The 19,070-nt window shown below is 38.8% G+C and overlaps 2 long non-coding RNA genes across 9 annotated transcripts in view; one reads left to right on the top strand and one right to left on the bottom strand.

The window, feature by feature from the left end:
* LOC120099851 (uncharacterized) overlaps positions 1-19,070 on the top strand; it is a 178,459-nt gene that overhangs the window by 134,401 nt on the left and 24,988 nt on the right. For 3 of the 8 annotated variants that reach the window (XR_015647100.1, XR_015647102.1, XR_015647101.1), the window contains 2 exons: positions 12,538-12,646; positions 13,113-13,229. The exons of 2 other annotated variants lie outside the window; for them this stretch is intronic. This is a non-coding gene — a long non-coding RNA (uncharacterized LOC120099851). Of the gene's footprint in view, positions 1-2,277; positions 3,942-12,537; positions 12,647-13,112; positions 15,888-19,070 lie in introns of those variants that run through there. 3 more of the 8 variants (XR_015647108.1, XR_015647106.1, XR_015647110.1) reach the window with 3 other exon arrangements.
* LOC134485135 (uncharacterized) lies at positions 323-17,654 on the bottom strand. Its single transcript, XR_015647113.1, has 2 exons — positions 17,497-17,654; positions 323-969 (listed from the first exon to the last, which is right to left on the bottom strand). It is a non-coding gene; the product is annotated as an uncharacterized LOC134485135 (long non-coding RNA).

The raw sequence follows: 19,070 nt of genomic DNA on the forward strand, positions 1-19,070 counted from the left end.
GAACTGATAAAATCAGGGTCCTGTCAGCTGTGTAAATTGAGAGGAAGAGGTGCCTTCAGCGACTTCCTTCAGGAAGGTTGGTTTTGTGCTGGTGAACTGCTCCCCCTGGTGGATCTCCGTGTTCACAGATCCGTTCTGCAGGGACCAAACGCAGGTATAGGTAAACCCTCTGGAGAAAAGTTAACTTCAGGGCGCCCTCATCAATTTCGGCAGGATTCCTCCTGTGTATCATTGAGACCTTCTTATCTTCCCACCTTGTCACCTCCCGGTGTCTGTTCTTCTTAGCAGGGTCGTGTTGATTTGACAGACATGGAAAAATCTCTTTAGGCTCTCTAATTTGTTTTATTTCCCTTTAAAAGTAAAACTGGACGTTTATTTGCAAGGAGAAAATTACCCACAGCGGGAACATTTTATTGTGCAACCACTGTTTTCCATACATCCTATCCATTTCGACTCCTCTCCCTGAGTCGGACATTTTGAAAATTCATGCCTAGGCTCCTTGTACTTCTATGTTCTGTAAGCTATATGAATTCCTGAAGACCAACTTTCTCCCATCATTATACATTTCAGCGTTGATGTAAATAATTGATGTTGTTGTTTTTATTAAGGATGTTTCCTGTGTGCCTTGCCAAGCAAGGACAGGAGGTAATGTTGACTGGGCAGGGACGATGCCTATGTCAAATATCTCACTTTTGAACCTTCTGTAAAGTCAAACTGCAGCCTCTTTTTGAGCACTTTATAAGCCAAATAAGAAGGAATTTTAAATATTTATCTAACACAACATATTTTAAATAACCTACATATGTAAATAGAGCGTTCTTAGCCTGTACATCATTGCCAGGTCGATTCTCATGTTCTGATATATAATTAATTACAGGCTTATTCCTCTGTAAACCAAAGCAGGAAATAATTCAGAGATGCCGGGTCACCGATACCAGCAAAATTGCAATACCTTCCATTCCGCAGGATCTGCAAAAGAAATATTGAGACAGTAATATCTGATGTGTTCCAGGTCAAGTCTATCTAGAAAGTGGTTTGGGGGTCCTCATTTTGTTGCTTTCTCCTGATGCTTTTGGAGTCCTGATAAGGTCCTGAGAGCTTGCCTCAGTGCTACCTAGGTGAGCATGGAATGAAGATTTTTCTAAGTTGGAAGCGAACGACCTTGTGGATTCTGGAATTTGAACTCAGTTCATTGGGGTTTTTGGCAAGCCTCTTTCTCCATTCAGCCATCTTGCCAGCCCTTACACTTAATTTTTGATGATATAAAATAAGTATATTTTTATTTAAGTCCACAGTGTCACAAGTGTGTCCATAAAGCCAAACACCTAGATATAATATTAAACTAAAACTCTGTGGAGTATCTTACCAGCTCAACTTCAGTGGGTTAATGATATTAACTATCTAGTCTGTGGCTAACGATAAAAATGAAAAACATTTTGAAATGATCTGCTCATACCATAAGGACCTACCAACCCACTGAGTGACAAGCCTGTATTAGCAATACCAATCGCACTTTCCCACATTCAGCACTTAATTTGCAGTGGATACTTTTGCTGTACTATATAAACAGACACTTTAAAACTTTGGGAGCATAAATTAAGGAAAAAAAGATGTTTGGTATTTTAGAATGATGATGTTGGGTACAAAATTCTATGTCTGCTTTGATAGTAGTTCAGTGATTAAAATAAATATATTGTCTATAGTTAAGAGAACAGGGCTTGTGAAATATGAAAAGGAACAGCTTCTCAGTGAGTGCTGTGGAATTACCAGAAGAGGGAAATTAAAGGTCAAAAAAATGACTGTGCTGGTTCTCTCTTCAGTGAGAGAGACCTGTGAGGTGAAGGCTCTGATTAGGACTTCAGTGCTAATCAAGGAGGCCTCAAGGAATTGGGATTGGAGGTGGAATTCTCTATTTGCCATAACTGAGATGTTAGGTTGGATTTTTTTTAATGACATATTGATTAAGTTGACATATACAGATGAGTAAAGAAAATTAACTTTCTGCTGAAAACAAATGAGGACCAAGCTGGTGACAGTGGCCCATGCCTGTAACTCCCGAGACTCCGGGAGGATCACCACTCCCCAGAACAGCCTGGGGCTCTGAGAGAAAGAGGCACTACTTCCACAGAAGAAGAACAAACTGTGACAAAAAGATGCTTGGAGTAATCAAGTATCGGTGTGATTTACAGCTCTGACTTTGTCAGTGTTCTTGTTGACAGTGTCGAGGGTGTGGTAGAATTCTTTTTTTTTCTTTTCTGTTTCTTATTCTATGTATAGCCACCATGCTGGGAATTTATACGAAACACACCTAAGAAACTCTTGAAATGTGGAGAGGAGACGTCAAGCTGACCTTGATTTTCAGAGCACAAGGAGAGCAAGGAAGATCCTGAGTTTTCCCTTTCCTTCATTTTCCTGAGAACTATATCTCAGAGAGTCCGGGAACCCAGAGTCGCGACAGACATAGATGAGATGGCCTCTCATGATTGCTTCCCCTCGCTTCTCTTGCCCCCTCTCCACCTTCTCTCCCTTCTACGTCAAAGAAACTGGAAGCCAAGGAGGAAAAAAAAATAGCCGCTTCATCAGGCTGACCACAGGAAACTAACCAGAGGCCCCGGGAGCTAATGTGGGGAGCAGAAACATTCACTTCTGCAAGGCAGACAAGAGCCCCACCTTAGGATTCTGGGAGAAAGCACATGTGGAGTCACAGCAGGCACATCTGTCCCTCCCACATGGGGAAGAGTTGCTGGAGATTTATTCCAGTTCGATGGCAGCGAACCACATCCTGTCTTCCTTCCCTCTCATCTGTCAATGGAAACAACTGAGGTGCCTTCCATCTTATCTTATCCCCTTTCTCAGCTAGAGTGGTCTCAGAGGAAGATAGCTACAAAACAAGCTCAGTGGCAGAGCGCTTGCCTATCAAGCGCAAGGCCCTGGGTTTGGTCCTCAGCTCCAGATAAAGAAAAGAAAGAAAGAAAGAGAGAGAGAGAGAGAGAGAGAGAGAGAGAGAGAGAGAGAGAGAGAGAGGAAAGAAATGACAAAAAAGAGAAAGTTTAAAGAACTCGATAGCTTCTCAATGTCCATATTTCAATCAATCAATCAACCAATCCATCATCATCATCATCATCATCATCATCATCTTCATCTTCATCATCATCTCATCATGTCTAGAGAAAGAATGAAACCAAACTGCAAGAAACAAAGCAACAAATAATATAGGACACAAACCGACATAAATGCAAAAAATTATCTAGCCAAGATTTTAAACCAGATATGCTGGAAATGATTCAGTACACAATGTAAATACTCTTCACACTAATAGACACAAGGGGTGGGAGAAGGGAGGAAGAAGGAAGGCCTCCATGAAGAATTAGGAAAAAGAGAAAAAAAATTGTCCTACAAAAATCACAGATACAATGATAAGCCAGTTAGAAAATGCTTTAACTGAAAAAATGCAAAAATAAGCATAAAAATGCAGCGTTCAGACGGACTCTACAGCAGAATGGAAGCGAGACAAGAAACACGGATGAACTGGAAGCCATGAAGATGGCTGATCTTTAGAAAGCACTGATACTTTCTTCAAAAAGTAGTCTGAAAAAAAGGTAAAATCCTGGGATACAAGGATTTCTGGCTATAACAAAAGACATGACATTTACATTATCAAAGTCCTATAGGGAAAGAAGGTAAGGGATTGAAAAGTTTCCCTAATAAGTTTCCCTAAACTTGGAGATCTGTCTATCTACCTCTTTCTTTATCTCTATCATCTATATCTATCTAATCTATATCTATATCTATCTGTATATCATCTCCATCTCATCTCTATCTAATCTCTAGTATCTATATCTATATGTATATATTTATATACCATCATATATCATCATATATATCTTATTTATAAAACAGTGAGTTTTTTTTCTCCATCTTTATTAAATTGGGTATTTCTTACTTACATTTCAATTGTTATTCCCTTTCCCAGTTTCCAGGCCAACATCCCCCTAACCTCTCCCCCTTCCCTTCTATATGGGCTTCCCCTCCCCATCCTACCCCCATTGCCACCCTCCCCCCAACAATCACGTTCACTGGGGGTTCAGTCTTAGCAGGACCCAGGGCTTCCCCTTCCACTGGTGATCTTACTAGAATATTCATTGCTACCTATGAGGTCAGAGTCCAGGGTCAGTCCATGTATAGTCTTTGGGTAGTGGCTTAGTCCCTGGAAGCTCTGGTTGCTTGACATTGTTGTACATATGAGGTCTCGAGCCCCTTCAAGCTCTTTCAGTCCTTTCTCTGATTCATTCAATGGGGGTCCTATTCTCAGTGCTGTGGTTTGCTGCTGGCATTCGCCTCTGTATTTGCTGTATTCTGGCTGTGTCTCTCAGGAGAGATCTACATCTGGTTCCTGTTGGTCTGCACTTCTTTGCTTCATCCATCTTATCTAGTTTGGTGGCTGTATATGTATGGGCCACATGTGGGGCAGGCTCTGAATGGGTGTTCCTTCAGTCTCAAAACAGTGAGTTTTAACCAGATAAATTCAAAGAAATCCACACCAAAACACATCACAGCTAAAATTTTGAGAATCGAATCCCAAATGCTCACATACCAATAACAGCAGCTGAAGAGGCCTGTGTCCATCTACATGACGGACTCCAGATTTGGGGAAATGACAGACACTAAGTTTACAATGTTGCCTGTTCCATGCATCTATTTATGTACCAATGTTGACACAATAGCATGGTAAGGTGAAAGATAGGTAGGACCAGGGAGGTACCTGTTAGAGGGCATTGGGAAGGACCCCACGGTTATATTACATAAGAAAACAATATTTCTTCTGATGACACTATACATAGCAAGAATTCAGCTCAGGGAGAAACTGAGTAAAGAACTGTTTAATAGTCTTTAACCTATCTATTAATCTATAATGATCTCAAAGTTAAAATTTAGTCTAATATATATGATAATCTAAAGGTTCTACTACCCTGGACTTAAAGTAGGGTTGTCATTTGGACCTTATATAACAATGGGCAAATGTTGAGACTGTTGGAGCTGACTTCCTTGCCACATGAGTGGACAAGATAAGATCTAGTGGCTTCTTTACAAGCTGTAGCCAAAATAAGTTGAAAGGGAAAAAGAAACAATGTTTATGATGATGCTTCCCTCCTTCAGTACTGTAAGAGAAACTAACAACAGCTAACCTTTGGCAAACACCATTAGCCAGGCTCCAAGCTAAACCTCGTAGATTTTTTATAATGTTCTATGGTTACAATTTATGTGAAATACTTAAAAGGCATGGCTCCTATGACTGAATGGTAGGTAGAGCATGGAGACATTTAAAGAAAGGCCAGTGGAGTTTTCAAGTTCAGGGTCAACAGTGATTCTTACTGTATCTCTGGTCTTTAGTATGTGAGTTTCCAGATGGCATCTCATTTTTTTATCCTTAAACATGCTGAACCGAACTGTCTTTCAGCTTCCACGCCATTGTCCCTAAACCCTAACATGACCAGCCCAGATACCACTTCTGTGTTACCTGCTTTTCAAAGAAGAATCATCCTAACACACTGACTTCTTGTTGCCTTCTCAGAGCTCCTTAATACCCGTGCCTCTGAAGAATGTGCAGAGGACATATGAAAGGATATGCATTGCTCTATATCATATGTTAATTCATATGTAACATATATGTACATATATATATATATATCATGCAAATATATTTCAATCATTCTCACCATTTTATGAATGAAGAAATGTTAGTAAATAATATGCTAAGAAGAAAACATTCCATTAATTTAGAATACTTAGACAATATATATCTAGAAAAGAATGAATATTTCATTATTTTCCTGCTTTCTGCCCTGAAGAGCCATTGCTAGTAAATTCATCTGCTTGCTTACTTACTCATTTGCTTAATCATATATTCATCTCATCATTTATTTAACAATAAATGCTTCAACCATTATTAATGCCAATGGTGTATGCTAGACGCCCAATAGAGGAAGATGAATAAAATTCTACAACTTAGACAGATACATATGGGAACATTGATAATGGTAATATGGTTCATGATTCTAGATATGAAAGTGTAACAGGAAGATAGAGAGGGAAGCACATAACTGTAACCTATCAAGATATCTAGAGAAGGTGCCAATATCAGTAGCCTGCCGGGCCAGACATGAGCAGACTGCTCTGTTGGTGTGTCCAAATGATTGTTTTAACTAAATAATATTCATTTCTATAATCAAAGCAGTCTAGTCTACATGCCAAAAGATCCAAGATGGTTGCCAGATGTCAGCTATTCCTACAATGTCACTTGCTTCAGTTAGATCCAGTGTCACCTCTGCTACATCTGGTGTTTCCCTGATGTAAACATCACTCTTCCATCCTCTCTTAGCTTCTGTCCTTTTCTCCCTGGCACCCTTTACAGTCTGCAGCTGCAGTTCCTGGCTTACTGGGTTTACAGTCCATCTCCCTATTGTTTGGGGCTTAACTTGGGGTCCATAACATTTTCTGGGACATACACGTTTAAAAAATGAGCTAAGGGCAATGTGAATTGAAGAATCATCTAACAGGAAATAGATAGAGAATAGGAACAGGCAAAGGAAATGGCCCAGGAAAGAGAAGGGCCCTGGAAAAACACCGGATCCGTGGGGCACTTCCTTAGGAAGAAGATTCCTGGCCACTTAAAGTGGAGATGCTTACAAACAGGTGCACGGTTCAGAAAAAGTCAGTCTGGCTGCATTGGGTTGGGATCAGCGGAGTGGGGGAAGATTAACTAGACTGAAAGAAAACCATGAAGGCTAGGAATAAAAGGATGTGTAAGAATACTTATCCAATACTGATAAGGGAATATTTGAACAAAGGTGTGACATATTTCAATGCCATCCTGTGGAAAGAAATGGAAACTCAGCATCAAGTGGTTTTTTTCCCTTTATTTAGTAATAGACCTAATAATAAAGGGAGCTTAAATAAATTAATAATTAATAATAAAAAATAACATGTGTGTATTAATAATTCATTACTATTCTAGGAAAAATTGAAAATATGATCTCACTGTTATCACTAAAGTTTCCTCTCTGATGAAACAGATGAATATAAACTATAATCGGTTTTATATATCTTAACATACATTATGACATTTCCAGAAGCTGAAGAGATCGTGGCAGCCTGTGTGTGTCCCTTCTATATCAGTGCCTCTGACTCCACCTGAGGCCCAGTGTCTCTTCACTGGGTACCTTGGCTCATGTGCCATTCCTTATGTGGAAAGAAAGAAAGAAAGAAAGAAAGAAAGAAAGAAAGAAAGAAAGAAAGAAAGAAAGCCAGCTATATAAGTCTATTGTAGGCCTTTCCTAATTTCCATTTGTGTTCCTTTATTTGTTCAAAGCTCAACATCAAATTAACTATGATCTCATTACACTCTCTAGTGGTTAGTTTTACTACTATGTATTGTCCAGCTGAACAAACTCTCAATAAATAAGAAAAGCTTCACCTGTGAAAGCGCCTTGGAGTAAATATTTAACCTTTTCTGGGTTTGCTGATTCAGTATTGGAGTGGTGCTGGGGGGAGTGGGGATGTTCACATGCCTGTGGAGGCCAGCCTTCAACCTTAGGTGTTGTTCCTAAGGACTTGTCCAAACTGCTTTCTCAGAGAAGGTGCCTTTCTTGGGACTCCACCATTACTACTATGCTGGTTAATAAGCAACTTGCAGGGAGTCTGCCTGTCTTCTACGATGCTTCCAACTCTACCTCATCCTGCATTTTTACCTTTATAATGGGAATTGAACTCAAGTCACAGTGCTTTGCCACAAGCACTTTAGAGATGGAGCAATCTCTCCAGTCCCTCGCAAACCCAATATTAAGCAAACTTTCCCCCCTCGCATTCTTTCAGCCTGATATTATTTCAGTTGAAGAAGTAAATCTAATTAAAGGCGCGCAGGAAATGGAAGCTGTTTTCAGAGTGGGAAAGGCTGCCTCTGTGTATCTTTCACCACTGATTGGACTTGCAAGATGGAAAATTCCATCAACTGCTGGGCAAAGTGCTCTCAATGTGGTGGGAACATCTGCTTTTCTTTGTGTAAAATCTCTTCGGCAGGGTGAGCGAAGATTTTTATTCTAATTGAATTTGTAGTTAATTTGAGATAAAGAAGAGACTGGTTTTTGCTGATCCTGCTTAAATCAGGGGTCCCAAGCTCCACTGTTCAAAGCTCACTTTTTACTCAATAGAGCTCTAAGTAACAGGTGGGTTCTTGATATTTTTAGGACAGAAGGAAATTTCCAGTTATGCTTGATTCCTGTTTGGCTCTTTCAAGTCTCCCATGTGAAAGCTGGAAGGAGAGCCTCCTTTTACCTAAGATTCAAACTTTTAACTTGACATATAAAGGGTTAAATGACCTCAACTTGAAGATGACTTTCCATCTTGCACACATTTACCTAACTTTGGATTGTAAGGAACAGACTAAAAAGTTGAGCTTCCCCCAATATTCATAATCTTTCCCAAACGAATTAAGAAATGAATCAACAAAACTTATAGCATGTGAATCCCCCACTACCTTGGGCAGGCCTTCTACTTGGTAGCCATCTACTCATCCACAGTGGCCCCTTGTAAGGTACAGACACCATGAGTTCTCAGTTTGGATGCTAACAAGGACAAAGCATTAAACTATGATTCATTTATTCTCCTGATAAGAGAATAAACTGCCTTACTATAAAACATCATTTGGGACTCTAAATGAGAGGGTAAAGTTAGAGTGGAGCTAGGAGCTGGAACGAGAAACAAATATGAGACCTTCACAGCTCATCAGAGTCCTTGGAATCTATCTCTGTCCCTCTTCAGGGTCACCTGGCGAGAGCATTCCATTCCTCAAGGCTCTGAATGGAAAGAAAGCACACTCTCTTACATTCCCAGGAGTGAAAGGGCAATGAGAACATCTTATTATATCAGCATTTCAAAACGTCCCCACCCTGTGTGTATGCGTTCCTCTGTAGAGGTCACAGTTTTATGTCAAGCATCTACCTCCATGTATTTTTTGAGATATCATGACTCACTGAACCTGGAGCTCACCAACCTGGCATGATTGGTGGTCCAGTCATCCCCAAGAATTAACCTGTCCAGTGTCAGGCAGGCACCACCACCCTTTGTACCAGCATGCTTTTCTTTTACAGGGAGGTAGAGAATCCTAATTTGAGTCCTAATGCTTGCACAGCAAACATTTTATCACTTGAGATATCTCTGTAGACCTTAATTAATCCAGTTTTACATTCATCATTTCTATACACGTGGAGACCCAAAGCCAAGATTTACAGCAGAGTGAGCTGCCGGTGGTATGTACCCGTAGATAGCCAGAACACAGGTTTACCCATAATTGAACAGCTAAAAATCTATTGCTACTTTTATAAACACACTATCTCCAGATGTCTGCTATCTATTGAGCAAGTTAAGGTACAAAAGAAAATACCTAGCTTTTTATTGCTAAAGTTCAAATGATTTTTTAATTATAAGACTTAATTTTTAAACTTCATTTCATAGAAAATAAATTTTTTTGGTGTTTGGGCAATGTTCTAAGAAATCACAGGCAAACCTAAACACTGAAAACCATAGTTCAGACCAAATAAAGTATAAAGGAAAAGGTCTATTTCATAGTAATACTGGATTGTGTCCAAATTTTCTATATTATGTATAATTTTAAATACATCTCTAAGGCTTGAAAAGCCATCTTGTGGAGACAACTGAGCTAGGCTCATTATTGGACATGAAAACCTAAGTTTACATCTCATAATCATTTAAAAGCTAGACACAGCAGCACATTTCTACAATTCTTGCGCTACTAGGGTGACATGAAAGGCAGGACAGCAGAATTCCCAGAAGCTCTTGGGCCAGATTGATAGCAGGGAACAACTAAGAAGAGACTCAAACATGAGAGTTGAGGACTAACATACAAAGCTGTCCTTGACCCTACACAAACAACTTGAAGTATGTATACCCTTACTCACATACGATAACATGGACATACACGCTCAACACGCACCCCCACACACACAGAGGCACACATATGTATATTCTTATGCATTGATCAGATTTGAAGAAAATACGTCAATCGTGCATAACTGACATTTATTTCTTTGACTAACTCTGAATTTGTTCCCTCTTCTGTTTTTTGTATAACTCTCTTCTCTCTTTCTCTCTCCCCCTTCTGCCCCCTTTTTAATATGTGTATAATTATTTCTATATATCACTTATATTCACATATAACATTTTGAGTAGGATAGTGCATGGTTTACACCTCAACACTTATCGGACTGAGGGAGGCAAATCTGTGAGGTCTAGGTCAGCCTGGACAACATAGCAAGTTTTAGAACTGTCAGTGCTACAGAAAAAAAAATCCTGTCTCAAAATATAAAACAAACAAGTGAAGTGCAAATACACATACTTACTTACATATTGGACACTTAGAAGCTAGAAATACTTTTTCTAATTTGATCAATGTTTTATATTACTATCGGAGAAATATTTAAAAAGTATAATCCAAATGAATTTTATTTAATGCTTCACTAAACTTTTAGAATTCTTTTGCATTTTAATCTTTGCATTGAACCATAATTTTTTTAACTTCTTTTACCATGAGAAGGAGAAAGGGACCTAGCTATGTTCCCAGTCTTCAAATATGTATCCATTGCCTGTTTTTATCTAGACAAATTTTCTCAATTGCTGTGGATGCTTACATTATAACACTTAGGCGCTGTGTTCCTTTAGTGCTTGTACAGCCAGTAAGAGTCCTTCTTGGCAATATTAAATAACATTGTGACTTAATCATCAAATCACTTCGGATTAAAAAACAGCACATAATATCTACGCTAGAGCATGGTAGGCTTTGAATCTACTAAAATCTAAACCTATCTGCAAGATATGAACAGCATAGAAACATATACATTACAGTGTTTAGACATGGGGTCTTTGGGAGGTGATTTGTATCAAATAAATTCATGAACTCAAGCCCCAGTGAGTGAACACTGGTGGCCCTACAAAAGGAGGGAGAGAGAGTAGAGGCCACCTACACTTCCACCCTTTGTCTTCTGCAGTCAGTACCTTGTTCTTTCATGGAATGGGATTCTACGAGAAGAACACTCCTGGTATTTGTATCTTTTTAAACTGAACTTCCAGACTTGTGAGATACAACAACCCCTTTTACTCTGTAAGTTACCTTGTCCACATGGCCTATTATAGTAATAGGAAAGAACCAAAGGAAATATATCATTCATAATTTTAGCTATGTCAGCCTTCAGAACCATGAACCAAACAAACTACTTTATAATTCAGCAAGCCTCCGTGAGTCTGTTACAGTAGCACAAATCACAGTAAGACAGTAGGTAGACAACACCTGGCTTCCTTCATCAGCCTCATGATCACAGTACAGTCAAGGCTTTGAGTCAATAAAGAACAGGAATTAGCTTCTGCTTCTGCTGACTATCAGAGTGATTCTTCTTTAAACGAGTCTTAATTATGCCAGAGAAATTTAGTGTTTAATAGACACAACTCACTTGCTGATCTGAAACTTTTATTATATGAGTTTACAAACGGTTTTAAGCCAAGTTGACTTTACGTGCTGCAAGCTCAATTTGAATATGCAGTGTTGATTTTTGAGACAACAAGCCCTACATCTCTCTCAAATGGTGGTTAGCTCATTGTCACTGCCAGCATGTGAAATGGCTTGCCCTAAAGAAAAGCACTATCTTCTAGGATACCTGTAGCCTCTGCCTTGCTAAACTTAATTTCTCCTTATGTTCAATATTTAATTCAAACTGATTATCTACATAGAGGACACAAAAACATGGCAATCTTGTAATCAACATTTTCAAGTTTAGAAGCCTTTCTTCTCTCCCCTCCCCTCTTCCTCTCCCTTCCTCCTTCTCTTGCCATTCCTCTTCTTGTGATGCTCTCCCTGTGTAGCCAAAGCTGACCTCTAACTTGGTTTTATCCTCCTTGAACTCGTGATACTAACCTTGCCTCTGATTGTAGGTGTGTACCCCATGCCCAGCTAAAGCCATAATTCGTGAAAGCAGACTATGCACCAAGCACTGAAGTCTGTGTTTTGTAGTCACTATTTTTAATTCTGGTGACATATTGATACAGTACATGTACTTTATTCTTTTTTACTTTGTTTTTGGATAATAAATCTGAGATACATAGAAGTTAAACACCAATCATAAGGTCATGTTGCAAACTGTCAAACATGGAAACAAACATATATCCTTCTAAAACCTGAAAAATTTTTATTTTTCCTAAAATTTTATATCATATTGTATAAGTGACCCATGTGTGTTAATGCTATTTAATTCATAATATTATTACATTATGCTACTGTAAGGTTATCTGTCTTTCATCTGTCTGTCTATTTATCTGTGTTTATCATCTATCTATCGTCTATCTATCTATCTACCATCTATCTGTCTACCTATCATCTAGATCTCCCTATATAATCTGTCTTTTATCTATCATCTGTATATTTATTCATCATTAACCTAATTGAGACATAATTTTGTTTCCTTTTTAACCCAGGGTGCCATGTAGCTCAGACTATAGCCTGAAATTGAATTCATTTTGAAGTCAAGCATGATTTTCAATTTCTGCTTCTTCTGTCTCTACCTCTCAAGAGCTGGATTGGCAGGTATGTGCTACCATACCTGACCAATAATGGGCATCAATAATTACTCATGAACACTGATAGATTTTATCTGAAGCCACTGTTCACATTTGGACAAGACTATTCTAGAAATTAAGTTTAGTGGGTAGCTGTCCCCAGAAATCAGTGGTTTGTGCTTTACCCAATTAACACTGTGTTTCTGATAGTCTGTGAGTATATTTAATCAATCTTGTCAGTACTTCATAGGGCTAAGATTCTATTTAGAAGAACTCATGACAATAAGCAGTGGGACATCAGTGAGCATGCTGTGGTCACATTATGGGGGGGGGGCATTTAGAACTTAACAGTAGATGGCAGTTACCTTTATAAGATAGGAAAAAACCCAGTGGAGTGATATGTTAAGTGATTGTCTTAGGCTGATAGTAAGTCTTCTGGATGGATTTTCCATGAGAAGGATTCTGAGTTTGGGAATGGTTTTTCTCTGTTGTAGCTGGAGGAAGCCAGACACCTGAGACCTCTTTAGACAACAGGAGACATTGCTCCTTCCTTTCCTGTTGTGATTTAAGAACATTTCTGAAGCGAGCCCTCCATGAATGTGAAGGCAGTGGTAAGGAAATGGAAGCAACAGCAATGGAAACAAGATGACTCTCAGAAGGAAGGACCCAACGATTTGCCAACCCAACGTTCAGAAAACCAGATGGTGCCTGACCATGGCCATCTTCCAAAGGGAAAAACAGTAGGAACCAGTGAATGGAAACAGGTTATCCAGGATTTGTGTCCATACAGCCTCTAGACAAATGTAGAAGCAAACACAGGGCAGCTCATCATCTGTGGAATTAATGCTTTATCTTCATAGATATCTACTCCTTTAAGAAGATTTTCTTTTGTTATTTAGTTGTTTGGTTTTTTTTTATTTTTTTGTTTTTGTTTTTGTTTTTTTCTTTTTTAATTTGAGGAAAAAATAACAGTGTTTCTCTTTTGAAATAATGAAAAGGACAGGAAGTTTAAAGAGAAACTAAATGACATCCAATATTCCCTAATACCCTCTTGTTGCTTTAGGTGATTGGTATGCTTAATTAAGGAGGGTCCTGGGTCTATCATCCATCCACCAGGGCTTGACCTGAAGGTGGGAAGGAGCCGGGTGTAACCTGACCCAGCCCAGGTGTGTGCCTGCAGGTCAGAGACTGAGAAAACATGTGGCCTCTTGTAAGCCTCTCCCTCAGCCTGTACAGGACTTCAAGTATTTTGGTTGTTTCTTAGATGTCTGCATTCTGCCATGTTTAAGAGATGTCAGCACGCATTCCTCTAGATTCAGATTTTCAAGATGGGAAAGGAAGTGCGTGAGGTTAAGACACTTGCTTAAGGCCATGGAGTCAAAGAGGGCGAAGGAGAGAATCCATTCAACTGTTCTCCAGTTACAGCTCCGCGATGTCACTAACCAGGGTCATGTGTCAGGGGACTCTCACAAACACTAGCAGTAACTAGAATACTTTACAGAGATTAAAACTTAGTCTTCCTTTACAATATTGCCTCATTTATTATGCCCTTCTCCCTTCCCTGGCTTCTTCCCAGCCCCCACTTCTTCACAGGTAAAACAAATTTGACTTTATACTCTATCTTGGTTCCTGTGTATTCTAAGTGACATTTGTCCATATTTGTTTCCTATCCCAGGGAGAGGTGACAGACAAAAAAATTGGTTAAATGGAGAGATGCTAAACCCCTCTCAACATACAACATTAGTGAAAAGCTAGTGTCTTCCCTACAAGGGCATAGTTAGCAATCCACGAGTGATACAAATATTACACACACACACACACACACACACACACACACACACACACTTTACAGACTAGTCACTTTTAAATAAATTATTTGCATTATGAACATTCAAATAATACATAAGCACTTGTGCTTTCTTGGCCTGTGATTGTGTTTGTAAGTCAGATTTTTGTTCTGTTCTGTTTTGATTTGGTTTGGTTTGGTTTTTTATGGCTGATATTGAATACTGTTCTGTTGCTGTGTTGATGGGTTGATGGGTTGATGGTGGTGTGCTGGTGATGAGACCCAAAACTCTTTCATGCTTTAGAGCCTTCGAATACTTAGCTAGACCTCGAGCCCTAAAGATTGTCTTTAATATAAATTCTAATAGCAAACTCTTTTATCCTAAAGTGCTGAGCCTTGCCTTTGACATACATTTGAACAGCCCCAATGCTGCTGAGATAGACACACCCATTCTCCAAAACCCTCTTGAACCCTAATGGGTAATCTTATGCTAGGAGTCTTAGAAAAAACTGTGACTAGCTCTTGCTTGTCCTTCCTAGAAGGTTTAGTAGAATGTCCAGGGACATTTGGGACATCAAGCTTAGACTGAAATCTACTTATTATAAGTGAAATGAGGTGCCAATGAGCCCTAGAGAATCTTAATTCATATAAAAATGAGACTAAAAATGGATGCTTAAGGCTGGAGAGATAACCAGCGTTTCAGAACCCTTGGTGATTCAGACAAAGACTGGAGTTAGTTCCCAGCACCACATGGTAGCTCACAACCATTCGTAACTCCATTTTAGGGGGATATGACTCCATCTTCTAGTTTCCTGTGCTATGTATGTGAACTGCACATGTATGGTACACAGACTTGTGTGTAGGCAAAACGTCTACACAAATAAAATAAAAACATATAAGTTAGAAATTACAGATACATAGCAACCAAATATGTCAGCAGCTTCTAATCCTAAGATTACAGTGGTGTTCAGCACCCTTCGTAATTCACTCTGCTCTCTGGAGAGGTGACCATTATTACCAATGTCTATTACAGTTTTAAAGTCTCTGGCTCCTAGATTCTTACTATAAGGCTACCTCTCTCTATTTATTTGGCAATGTGAAATTTACCAATTGAAATTCATTAGGATAAGGAAGGATCTTATCTGCGCCCTAGTTGTGGTCTTTATGCAATTCCACTTAACATTGATAAGCCTTCATCTTTTAGTTAATCCCCTCCCCCACCTTCTTTCTATTTCTCTACTTCCATCACAACTATAACCATTACTGTCATGTTATGAAGAAGTATAATTTGGTTCTGTTGTGTTTAAAATCAACAGATCTTCAGTTTTCTTTAATTATTTTATTTTTTTTTTTTTGCTCATAGACTAACTGGTTGACACAAATGCACACATTTCATGAAATAAATTAATTGCTTTGATTTGAATGTGAACCTTGCCTTCGAAGACTTATGTGTTATAAGAAAAACATAGACTTATGTGTTCCCAAAATAAAAAGAAAAACAAATAAAGGTGCAGCTGGCTGGTAGTGTACAGTATGCCTTTAACTTGAGCACACAGGAGACAGAGGCAGGGAGAAGTCTGTGAGTTTGAAGCCAGACAGGTCTACAGAGCAAGTTCTAGAGAAGCGAGGTTTACAAAGAGAGACCCTGTCCCTGTCTCAACATCCCCCCTCCTCCCAGGTGAGAGATAAAAGGATTTCTGAGAAATGAAAGTAGTGGAGGTCCTTAGGTCGTCAGGGCCACATCCATAGAGGGGAAGGCAGGATCTTCCCTTCCTTGCTGCCTCTTTTCCTTCTGGCCATGGATGAGCTCTACCATGTCATCCTATCAGTTATGCTACTCCAACAAAACACAAACAAATGTGGCTAACTCCTCCAAAACCAGGGTCTACTGTACTGCGAGCCAATGAGAAACTCTTCTCCTTATAATTTACCTTGAATATTTTATATAATTTGCCTCATTACTAATATACTACACTATACTATAGTAAATATAATATATACACATTTGTGATATAATATATAATATAAATTACTTATATAATTTACCTTATAACTACCTCAAATATCTGTTTCTACAACAGTAGTCTAACAATAAATTTGCTCTAATGGAAAATGTGCTCAAGTATATAATATAGTCACATTTTTAATCAAAGCATTTTTCCAATTTTATCCATAATGCTGTTTCTGTTTAGAGTTGTACATGAAATCATCGATGGCTATTTTCAGAGTCATCATTGGCTCTAACACACGCACACATGTGTGCACGTTCACACACACACACACACACACACACACACACACACACACACACACACACTGTGTGTACATGCACCTAGCATTGTAATTGTATCTAAGATTGTAAACAACAATGAATAGTTTGATTCCCTGAGGGAAAGAAAATCCCTTGCTTCTTCTTATAACCATTCACTCTGTTGCATTTTAATATTAACTTCTTAATATTTATTTAGAGTAACTTTCAATGCTGGTAGCAGTGACAAGTCTCTCCCATATTTCTTTGCCTTTATATTTTGTAAGATAGGGTTTTCTTCCATCTACTTCTTTTTGTGTTTGTGGGGTTTAATTCTTTGTTATTGCCTTTCTTTTTCTCCACACCTGAAGAGTACCCGACTTTCTAATAATAGTCACCTCCCCTTATTGAAAAACGAAGTATGCTAGGTTAACATAGAAGGTTTGTGCATAGAGTCATGAGGTTGGTTGGTAGGCTTTGATTTAAGTCTATAGTCAAAACCTTCTAAATGAGAACTTACCTCTATACTTACAACCTTTTACCAGCTCTCCAATTTTCCCTACATAGATCTTTCTCTTTAGTTATTTATATCTATCACATCTATATGTACATACATACAATATATATATATTTATTACATAACTTATTTTTATATATCAAGACAGCATAATCCACTGATACACAGTGTTCTACTTTTAGACATTAGCAGACATATTCCATACCCCTTTGTCAATGGCAACCTTTAAATATGTATTGGATTCTACCTAGGGTATGTAGCTATACAGAGCTTATAATTAAATATTTTGTGCAGGAAGTAAGAGAGTTAAGAGATGTGTTAACATACCTGAGATAAACTCCATGTTGTCTGCATTGTACCTGCTGACTGGAGCAAGGGCTGACTGCTATAATCAGTTACCTCCTTTTCCTGGGCCTCTTTTCTTCCTCATGTTCTAATGCAGAGTCTCTCTGCTGCTCCAGGGAAGAAGTCCTCTATCATTTTCTGGGCTGTGTCTTCCCAGTTGGCTTCATAATTCTGGAGGCTCCTAGACAGATTCTGTTTTTCCAAATAAAGAAAAAAATATCCCTGGTTCTCTGGTGGCCTCGGTTTTGGAGAGTTATGTCTATTTTTATTCCTTAGTGTTATGTATTTGGTATCTGGGGATTCAAGATGATTATGCCTGGGATCAATAAGTTACCCTGAACTAGAATTAAAATTTAATTTTAAAAGACCTCCCACATGACTTTGATTATTTGACAGTTATCAAAGTTTTTAAGAATAAAAATGTATGAAGTGCTCCCCAGGAATAAAGGAAAGTACACCAAATCCCAGTGCTTACAAAGCTCAGTTTTATTATCCACCAATCACTAAGCAGTTTACTTACCTTCTAGCAAAAATGTTTGTGCTATTGTATTTTCTGGAAAAAATTAGTGAAGGAATGATTACTAATTTTCAGGAAGTATTCTCAAGAATTTTATTTTAAACACCACACAAACATATAATTCAACACTCTTTTCTCATTCCCCACAGATCTTAATAGTAATTTCTTTGAGTTTATCCGATTTGTGGTTCTGCTTCTCCCACTGTGGTGTCCAGCAGCTCTGGTACACTGCTCAGGGAGGACAGGGTGGGGTCCAGAACAGGTGGGGTCTGAGGTCTACCTCTTCTCTCCAGGGAGTCAGATAACTCTGTATGCTAGGCCCAGGAAGTTGAAATGGAGTCCAGGGCAGGCAGGATCCCAGAACTATTGGGAGTGAGTTTTTTTTTTTTTTTGAAGGGGTGGTTTCCAAGGATCTTAGTGTTATGTCACAGCCCTTTTAGATGAAGAACTTCTTTGACAATCTTTAATGAAGCAGCTTTCTGAGATGATCTTAGCTTGTTCGTATTTCTTTATTGGGGATGAGTTTGAATGCATATACTTGATTTGGGCTGAACAAAGGGTTATATACCTTTGGGGAAGGGCATGAGAATATCCAGGGAGAGAAAGGTCTTTGGCCGAAGGCTACTGAAATGTCTCATTTGCATGGAGAATTCCAGAAACTATGCTACCCAACTGACCTGTTGGGGAGTTGTGACTACCTCCTTAGGAGTTTCCAGGTTATATGCTTTGAGGTTTCATTGAAACAGGAAGGGCGTTAGGCCTATTCCTGTCAGGTGTCAGGATAAGATACTAATTTCAATGGATGGAACCAGAAAATATCCTGAGTGAGGTAACCGAGACCCTAAAAGGACATACATAGTATGTACTCACTGATAAGTGGATATTAGTCCAAAAGCTCAGAATTCCCACGATATAACTCAAAAAAAGTATGATGCTTAATAAGAAGGATGGCCACATTATGGATGCTTCAATCCCACTTAAAAGGGTGAACAAAATAATCACAGGAGGAGAGAGACATCTGGGTGGAAAAAGGGGGTGC

The sequence above is a fragment of the Rattus norvegicus genome, chromosome 1, assembly GCF_021556685.1.
Source record: "Rattus norvegicus strain SHRSP/BbbUtx chromosome 1, alternate assembly SHRSP_T2T, whole genome shotgun sequence".
NCBI lineage: Eukaryota > Metazoa > Chordata > Mammalia > Rodentia > Muridae > Rattus > Rattus norvegicus.